General features: G+C 34.7%; 1 long non-coding RNA gene across 1 annotated transcript; it reads left to right on the forward strand.

Moving 5' to 3' along the window:
• Positions 1-6,405: 6,405 nt before the first annotated feature.
• Positions 6,406-8,576, forward strand: LOC132091957 (uncharacterized). The gene is made up of 3 exons (XR_009422174.1): positions 6,406-6,510; positions 6,719-6,777; positions 8,340-8,576. It is a non-coding gene; the product is annotated as an uncharacterized LOC132091957 (long non-coding RNA).
• The last annotated feature ends 2,093 nt before the right edge of the window (positions 8,577-10,669 follow it).

Consider the following 10,669-nt stretch of genomic DNA (forward strand, 5'->3'; position numbering starts at 1 on the left):
ATAAAAAAAATGTATGTCTTAAGTAAAAAATAATCCTGGTAATTAATAATATGTAGTTTTTCAAGTGTAGAATAAACACATATGAGCCTACCTAGTAAAATTATGAATTCACCAAGAATTTTCAACACACAATATTCACCATATTAATTTTATTGAAGCATAGACTATGAAGTTGATAAAGTAGCATCAAGACAAACACGATTCAAGGAAAATAATAATGGATTAAAAATTCATTAATATCATAAATTAATCAGTTCACACAGATGAGTGATGAAATGTCCTTAAAAGTAAAAAGATTCCATCCAGTCAACTGTGATACAGATCATGTGATACTTATAAGACATTTGATACTGTTTCAGAAAATAATGATTCCTTATCATCACATCTCCCCATCATAATATTCTTCTCTCGTGTCTGGAAACAGTTTGTGGTTGATATCCAGTGTAGCCTTTTCTCAGCCAGAGGATCTCTCAGTCCTAACATCCCATTTTCAGACAGTTCCCATACCTGGTCAAAGTAAAACAAAAAACACAAACAATTCAGATTAAGTTGTTTAATGGACAGAGAGCTCAGCTTATGTTCTGTGTGATTTTAGCAGTGTGAGCAACTATTACCCTTGTAGTACTGCACACTTACCATTATTCAAGCTGTTTTAAGACCTTTTGAGAAACTTTTTCTCTGAAGACAATTTACCACATCCTCTTCTTTCACACCTTTCAAGAGCATCACTTGGTCAAAACCCCTCATTTGGCTGATGAGATCATCTGTACAAATTAAAATACTGCAATAAAAATTTCATTCTGCAAGAATTAAGAAAAAGTTAGAGGCAAAGGACTTGCTCACGAGACACCCCTTAGCATGTGACAGAAATTTTTGCCTCTATAATTCATCTATTGTTGCAGTAAATGTGTCTTTTTTTCCTCTAGAATCTTTCTCCAAAGTTCCTGATTTCTCTCACAAATGTGTTTTAGTCTGTGCAGTGTAAGGCCTTGCTTCAGACCAATCAACTATCAATCCACAATTTATAACAAAACATTTATGAAACAATGAAATAATGTAAACAACTTTTATAAAACTTGTATTCTTTTAAGACAAACAGGTGGTGTTTTTTTGTTTTTTAAACTTAGGTTTAAAAATGTTCCAGTCACACTTTGCCAACATGCTATAATTGTAATAGCTGTATCAAAAAAAAAAAAAAAAACATATTAGAAAGAATAAATAGGACTGACATGAACAGTCCTGTGAGATAAAATCATAAAGTGCTGTAACACATAACACATCATTGCTTTAATACACACATAGACAAATGTACCTGGGAAGAGCTGATCATGGCAAGATTCACTGAGACTCAGTAATAGCTCTTTTAGTTTTTAGGAAGGTTTGTGAGGGTTGGCTCACCAAAAACTTCTGAAAAAGAAGAACAGCATTATCTGCCAACAATCCTGTAAGACAGAAAGATAGGAAATATTATTTAATTATATGCAACTTATACATTACTGTGTGTATGTGTGTGTGTAATTATACAGCCTCTGTAAAGATGCTGTATAATTAAATGTTAAATGCATCCATTAATAAAAGCAAGTCAATAATAACAAGCTATATTCATATGAATTATTTAAAAAATTATTACAAGCTAACAGGAATGTTATCAGTAGTGCGCAAGTCTTAATAATGCCAAAGCGCAGTGCCTTCAACACACACTAAACCCACACTATCTCCAGTACTGCTCCGGAGCTCTATACCAGGCTTAATGTATCACATCATGCATCATGTTTTGGAATAAATTGTGAGACTTTTTGCAGAGATCTCACAAGGGGTCACGGAAACCTTTCCAATGTATGTGACATATTAATAATAATAATAATAAGATATTGAAAATATTTTTTTCACTTAATTAGAAGCACCAAAAATTAAATTGTCCTCTGTAATAGGGACTAATGAAAAGAGATTTAGAATTTATTTTAAAATGCAAAGTTGAATAATAAAAAAAAAAAAAAAAAAAAATCTCTGTAAACACTTAAGTGTGTCCCATAAGGCAGTGGCTCCCAATCCTGGTCCTGGAGAACCCCAACATTGCATATTTGATATGTCTCCCTGTTCAAACACACCAGATTCAACTCATCAGCTCATCAGTGTAGACTGCAAGACCTCAAAAGTGTGTTTGTCAGATAAGAGAGACACCAAAACCATGCAGTGTTGGGCTCTCCAGGACCAGGATTGGGAACCACAGTCATCAGGTCATGAAAAGTTTGACACACACTTTTGGTCACCATGCTCACTCGAACACTTGGGCTAAACACAGGAAATACGTCAAATAAATAATCAAGTGGTCAAGTGCAAAGATGGAAAGTGTGGGTATTTGGACAGTGCAAAAGTTTAAGAAACAACAAATGCTGTGCAATTTATAACAGCAGTTTGATAAAAAGGTAAAACTAACACAGACTTACTGCTGCAAATGTCTGCCTCCGCAGCTTTCTGTCTTCTCCATTTCTGAAGGAATACCTCTCCACAAACACCACAGGGATGACTGCTTCCTTTACATCTTTTCAGCTTAAAAAAAAAAGGTAGAATAAAATATTATTATAAACAGAATTTTAATAAAGTTTTGTGAGCAAAATATTTAAAATATAAACTGATATGAATGAACTGCAAGAGGGGAAAAAATGTGTCCTTTTATTTATTTACTTTTTTGGGATTTACATAAAAAGGTATCCAAAGCATGGTACAGTAAATGTGATTACTGTGATATCGGTCATATAAAAGCACATCAAAAACGACCATTACAGTTGTACAACCATAGTTAGTTTGATGATTATTGTATTGTTGTATTGATTATTAATATACCATAGTAAAACTACAGTTACTGTGGTAAAAACATGGTAAATGTCCCGTTCCTGGGTTTTAACTTCAAATTTAATTTGTTACTATTGTACGTGTCGTGGTTACCATGATTTTTACTACAAATTTACATCTTTGAACCTGAAATGAATATATATTGAAAGTCTATGGCACGTCACGTGACCGATAGAGTTTAATCACACTAGTTAGCAGGTGTGTTCATTTAGTTAAAAGCAATGAAACTCAAAGACAGCCTCGGATGACTGCCATAATACAGCGAATAAAAAATCCGGCACTAATCTGATTAATAAAGAAGACAGAATACATTTCATAACAGGCATTAAAAGAGCGTATTTACGTCTACTCACCGAACCTTTGGCACATGTAAACTGATGGAAAGTATCGCGATGTGTGCTGAATGAGACTTCTTGAACGTGATTTCATAGAGATAAACTATGAATAAGCGATAAGCGAGAATGGGTTGTAAGAAAACGGTTAAACTGCTTACTTGCACGCGTCTTGGAGCGTTGTTAAACTCACCTTTTAATGCCGTTTTTCCTACAGTGGAGCGTTGCTTTGGTCAAACTCACTGCTGAATGCTGTTTTACCTGCAGTTGAGTGTTGTTAAACTCACCACTGATGAACGCGCTAAGCCTTTGCACAGAGAGCACTTTGATATCAGATTGCGAGGTATTTTAAACCTCAAAAACCAGTTGGAGGGCCAGATAAAAATGATCTGGAGGCCGCTATTTGACTCGCCCTGTCATATATAATGTTTTGTAGCCTATTCTTTTTTTTCTCTCGATCCATACAAGGCAGACAACGAGTTGCGGTGTGCTGACCCAAGACGTCAAATTTAAACGCTGTTGAGTTCTATAGAAGTCTATCGGACTAACCTGCACGTTGAAAAATGACGCCAAAGGTATACCCAGTGCGTCAAAAAAGTGACGCCAGATCCCTTGACCATGCGTCAGACATTTGACGAGTAGGGATTGAGACTGTGTTGGTGAACACCAACCTCAACAGAGCCAGTTTATATGGCTATAAATACTATGTCAGCCTTAAAGACAGAGAGAGGGAGAGAGAAGAGTCTTTCTTGGTTTAAAATGTTCAATCTTTAAAGATTTTTATTATTATTATTATTATTATTATTATTTCTTCTTTTAAAGACTTTAGTCTTCCACCACCTTCTCGAGAAAAACTGTACTTGAACCTTGATTATTTTTGTAGAACCTGTTTTCCAGATTCAGATCTCTAGATTTTTGTCAAATATTGGTAAAAATTTTCTGATTTACAAGTCACCATGGTAAAGTAGCTGGCTAACCTATATATGATGTTGTGTGGAAACTGTTCAAATGAATTGTAGCAGTCTTGGAATCAAGGTACTGTGTCCAGGAGCCATAGATTGTTTTGTAATTAGCTGCCATTTGCAAGCAAACGAGCATACGTATCTCTGTTCATAAAACACTATCCAAGGACTCAAGACTACAGCTGCTGCAGCTGTCCCATCTGTGTGACACTAAAGCAGTGTGCTCTCAGACTAAAAGCCTTTAGTGCCTGCAGTCTGAAAACCACATGAGAAGGTAATTTATGATCTGAAAAAAAAAAAAAAAAACATATTCGTACTGTACATATAAGCACAGGTGGACACTGACAAGAGGTAAAGCATTGTTGTGGAAACCTTCTGTAACCGGCAGAGTAGTCACTGTCTGGGTGAAGTTTGTCCCTCTGCAGCTATGGTAGGCCTCTGATGTCATGGTGCCCAGCTGGCTGCTGAGTGATTAACAATTCATCATAATTTTATTTTCAAAGTTATTAAATTGTTTGGTTTTGGAGATATGTTTTTGACAAGCAGTTAAAACATTGTATAGTGGGTGTAATAGCTCTGTCAAACTTGCGCATGGCACCTCACAAAGATTTGATATTCATCGTGGCATTAGGCAAGGATGCCCTCTCTCTCCTTTTTTATTTTTGTTAGTTACTCAGGTTTTAGCATCGCATATAAAACTAAATCAGTTTAATGGTACCACAGCTTTAGGTGTACAATTCAAACTTAGCCAGTTTGCTGATGACACTGCAGTGTTTTTGAAAAACAAATTTGAAGTACCAAAGATAATAAGATACATTGAAAAATTCACTGGTGTTTCAGGCCTTAAAATAAATTTAGATAAATCTGTATTATTTCCCCTTAAAGATTGCTCCTCTTCAGAAATAGAAAATATTCCAGTTAAACATAAATTAACATATTTAGGTGTAATAATTTGTAAAAATGAAAAACAAAGGAGTCAGTTAAACTTTGAACCAATTATTGAAAAAACTAAAAAGAAATTTAATTTGTGGTTATTGAGGGACATCTCGATATTTGGAAGGGTTTTATTGTCAAAGGCGGAAGGTATATCTAGATCTGTTTATACGTAATTATCATTAGATGTGCCTCCCAAGATTATTAAAGATCTAGATCAGATTCTTTATAATTTTATTTGGAGGAAAAAAACACATTATTTAAAAAAGGAGGTAATTTATAATCCTGAAGAGCAAGGGGGACTGGAGGTCTTAGATTATAATACTCTCAATGAAACTTTTAAAATTAAATGGTTGATAGAGTTTATGAAAAATAGAGAAAGTCCTTGGAAGGCATTCCCTAGTTATATATTTAATACTCTTGAAGGCATAGACTTTTTGTTGAAATGTAATTTTTCTGTTGACAAAATTACTGTTAAATTGGCCGGTTTTCACAGACAAGCCCTGTTAGTATTGAAATTAGTCTATAAGCACAATTTTCACCCCACAGCTATTTCATATGGAACAACAAGGACATATTATTTAAAAACAAATCTTTATTCTATCATAGTTGGTTCAAGGAAGGTGTTCTTTTAGTAAGACAGTTAATTCCCATGGATAATTGTTATCGTATATTGAATTTCTATAGAAATTCCAATTACCAGTTAAACCAAGAGAATTTGCGATCGTTTTTGATGCAATTCCAAAGGGTTTGATATTACTTTTAAAAACCTGTAACTTAGAAGAAATCAGCTTGGTTAATCCTTTTGGTAACATTTTCATTGACAATACTGATGTTTTAAAACAACAGTGTAGCAATAAGATTATAAGAAATGCTCTTTGTTCTGTCTCCTTACCTGCAGCAAGAATTTTTTGGTCATCTTTATTTGGTAATATCTCGTAATATATTCGATGTATTTTTTTATACAGAAAACAAAAATTTGAATAGTAAAGAACAATATATTATACAATTGTTTATTTTGTTAGGAAAATGTCATATACATAAGAAAAAGTGGGCTCAATGTAAACCAAATTTTGTACATTTTATAAATGACTTCAAATTATATATAAATCTCTTGGAACAAACAGAAAACAAAAAAGCACTGAAAACATGTAATGCTCTGAAATCATTGAAATGTATGTAACTTTTTTTCTCTCTTTCTCTCTCTCTCGCTCTCTTTTCTCTGGCAGCTAATGTTAATTTGATTATGTGAATATGTAATACCTCATGTTCTTGTGGCATTGAATTAATAAAGCATAAAAAAAAAGATAAAAAATCCATTAGCAGCCAGGCTGGGTGCTTTATAACAGTCTTCACTGTTTGGTTAAGAGAGATTCCCTGGTCTACAGTTTTGTTGCGGTTTGGATGTGTGGCTCCTTCGTGTAATCAAGGTATTTGTAGATATCTATACGATGTAGCAGGCTAAGCATTTAGTATTGTTCGTTTAACACTGGGTCATTGGAAAATAGGTGTTGGACCGATTGCCAGACGCTTCCGGTTAGTTGTGCGGTGTACTACTGAAGGTATTTAATTTTACTGCTTTATTACGTGGGTGTCATTGTTGGACATGCTTTGTAGTTTAAGCATATTTGCACACAGGTCTTGGGCAAGGCACCTGCCGGGTAGCTGTACCACAATTAAGCCACAGCATCTAAAAGGTGTTGTCTTTTGAAAATCATATTTCCAATGTTACAAAAACTGCATTCTTCCATCTTAGAAACATTGCCAAGCTACAAAACATGTTATCTGTTTCTGATGCAGAAAAGCTAGTTCATGCATTCATGACCTCTAGACTGGACTATTGTAATGCACTTCTAGGTGGTTGTCCTGCTTCGTCAATAAACAAGCTACAGGTAGTCCAAAATGCAGCAGCTAGAGTCCTTACCAGGTCAAGAAAATATGATCATATTACCCCTAATTTTACAGTCTCTGCACTGGCTACCTATTAAGTTCCGTATCAGTTACAAATTATCATTACTTACCTATAAGGCCCTAAATGGTTTAGCTCCTGCGTGCCTAACTAGCCTTCTACCACGCTACAACCCATCACGCACCCTAAGGTCACAAAACGCTGGACTTTTGGTAGTTCCTAGGATAGCAAAGTCCACTAAAGGAGGTAGAGCTTTCTAACATTTGGCTCCCAAACTCTGGAATAGCCTTCCTGATAATGTTCGGGGTTCAGACACACTCTCTCTGTTTAAATCTAGATTAAAAACGCATCTCTTTCGCCAAGCATTCGAATAATGTATCTTTTAAACTGTGAGTGTAGTTGCATCTGATCAAATGTGCATTTTTATTCATTAGCTTGGGTTAAACTAATTTTACTTTGTTGGATCAGCAGCTATGCTAATGATGTCTCTATTTTGTTTCCATGTTTTGCCACAGGATTTAAATCCCATGGTTAACTAGGATTTACACAAGCTCCAGTCTGGATCCAGAACACCTGAGAAGAGATGATGCTGACCCTCAGAGGACCTCAGATGATGCTAACCTTGAATCAACAAACAGAACTAACAATTATTGCTACATGTGTGACTGCATCATATAATTACTATTAATTAATAATATTGATAGTTCATCGTCTAGCTGACTACGTCTTGTATTATTATTATTATTTTTTTCTAAAAACCTGTCAAACGTGCACAAATTACTAGCTACTACTAAATATTGTAGAAACATAATTTTCTGTAAAGTTGCTTTGTAACGATTTGTATTGTAAAAAGCGCTATACAAATAAAAAAATAAAAAAAAATAAAAAAAAAAGGTAAACGTTTGTTATGGGTAGAACCAGTGTGTTAGCCAGTATGCTAGCTTTGAACACATGTAAAATGAGTTTGTGTTGTCCTGATAATGCATGGCTGTGTTAATTGTTAACCCTTGATAGAAATGTATTAAATCTATTGTGTGTAACTTATGTAGGATCGTGAAGATTGGCACAAGGGCTCCTTTTCCACTGGTCATCTCGTATGTTACATGGAGGCAGATTGCTCCTGCTGCTTTGCCTTGCCTAAATTAAGTGTATTGATAGCTGTGCCTTTTATTTTTTCTTTTCTTTCTTTTTTAGTTTTGTTGTGGCCATTGTCTAGTGCCCCTGTCGGACCGTTGTGGTATTGGCTGTTCCAGTAGTATACATGTACATAGTCTTAAGATTCTGTCTAGTTGTATACCTTATCCATCTTGCTAGTGATAACGACCTCTTTGCCCTCCATCTTTTTTCCAGAGTATTAAAGCAGCTGCTTATAGGAGAGGTTCCTGGGTCCATCTTCACGCACTGCACCTCGTATTGTAGTGGTAAACTGCACCTCACAATATTGATTGAATCACTTGTTTGCAGTGGTTGTGCCTATGTGTGCGTAGTGTGTGTATGCTTTTGACTGTAGGCACAAGAGTTTAGAGCACTGTTGGTGAACTTCACGTTTATCCCGAACAGGTAACCTATCCTGACAGTGAATTAATATGGCCCAGTTACACTGCTAATTATAGTGTTCCTGGAAGCAGCCAATACCAGTCCTGATCACCCTCTGTAAGCCAAGTCTTTTGGTTGCAACTATTGTGCCTCTACTATGACTGTTTGGCTCTTTTAATTGTACCATTTACTAATAAAGTGTCTTTACTGAAAGCACGTCTCTGTTTAATTCATCTTTTGGTGTATTTCTATGAACCTGCTTGCCTTAGGTCAGGTATTCAGCAGTTAATAAGCAAAGTATATCTTGGTGTGAGAGGCACCAGGCGGCGTAGTCAAAAACCGTCAAGCCTAGATCTGGTTAAAGTTCTCCAAGGTCACACTTCCACATATTGTACATTAAAAAATAAGATGAATAGGTTTTTTTCTTCCTCATTTTGCCATTTGTAGTGCCAATTACAGAAACATGTTCCTTTATGCAGAGACTGTATACTAAGTTTTTTTTTTTTTTTTAATAGAAGCCCATTTTCACCACAGAATAAAAATTCAATATAATATATAAGAAATACAGTATATAATTTTTTTTCTCCAAAATTCAGAATTGCAAGATGTTAATTGCCAATTGCAAAGAAAAAAATAGTCAATATTGTGATAAAAATTGCATTCACTTTTTTATGGTAAACAAAACAAAGCAAAAATCAAACAACAATAAAAAAAATTGTTAGATGTGAACTAAGAATTGCATGAAAAAGTCAGAATTCTAAGTTAATATCTTGTAGTTCTGTTTATTTAAAAAAATGCCAGAAACAAAGTCCGAACTGTGATGTATAAATTTAGAATTGCAAGAACAAGAGTCTGTATTGGGAGATAATGAGGCAATTACTTATTTAATTAATTAACTATTTAATATGTAGCCCCACACATGGAAAAAGTAACAGGCTAAATCATGTGCACGATTTACTATTTCGTTCCCTCGATTTATAAATTGTGCACACAGCTGACTAATTCTTTCCCTCAATTTGCTATATCGTGCACACAAATTTATAAATCGAGAGAACAAAACAGTAAATCGTGCGCTCGATTTAGCAAATCGTGAAAACGAAACCTATAAGCTTTTAACATAGGTTAAACTAAATAACATAAATGTTTAATGTAATTTATTTGAGAGTTTTACAAAAAAGAAAAAAAAGAAAGAAAGAAAAAGACAAAACAGGAATAGACTCAATACAATGACAGTTCATAGTTACTATATCTGTCAGGTTTATTTGATATTTACTGATAATGTTCCCCTTATCTTGTGACATATAATAGCTTTTGTTTGTCCAAAATCACTATATTCCACAACAATCATTGCTTTGGTATCCACCAGTATCCCATCTCATAGGAGATGAAGATTTACAACTGGTCATTGGTAAACATTACTCCTGTCAATTACAGTGCTGATTGCTTATAATGATGAAATACTTCTAACTTAAACCCTAATCTTATAGCATTTCTGTTTCTATCATTTCTGTAACGATCACATTATTATATTTATGAACATTGCAGATAATCCATCAAGTTTGAACTTCTCTTGACAGGTGAGCTGACCTGTTAATTGACTGCGACGGTTCACCTGAACAGTGTGACCACAAGATCACCTTTTAGGAAAACCTAATATTCATTGTGAGTACAATATGATGACTGGTCGACAGATGGAAGCATTGAGCCAAGCATTATTGTTGCATTATTGTTGCATTATTGTTGCATTATTATTGCCCTTGAACCTGTAATGACGGACTGCATGTGCAACATCCATTAAACAAACACATCTAAATCTGTCTATTACTTTAACTTAAAGCACACAGCTGTTTTCCCGAATAAGTATAATTAATATATTTTAAAAGAAGCATGCTTTACGGTGAATTGTGAATATAGACTAAAGAGAATTAGTGGAGTGATAAACTAATAGCACAGCCTCGGCCGCTTTACTGTTTTTTATATATAAGATTTACAACATAATACAAATATTCAGCATGCATGTTCCATTAAAATTTTACTTACCTAAGGAAACTGCGCTGTTCTAGAGGCCCCGGACGTGTAAAGTAAAAGTGGCCTATATGGGCGTGTAAAGGAAAAGAGAGAGAGACTCCAGTTTAACTTGATGG

The sequence above is a fragment of the Carassius carassius genome, chromosome 18 (assembly GCF_963082965.1).
Source record: "Carassius carassius chromosome 18, fCarCar2.1, whole genome shotgun sequence".
Taxonomy (NCBI): Eukaryota; Metazoa; Chordata; class Actinopteri; order Cypriniformes; family Cyprinidae; genus Carassius; species Carassius carassius.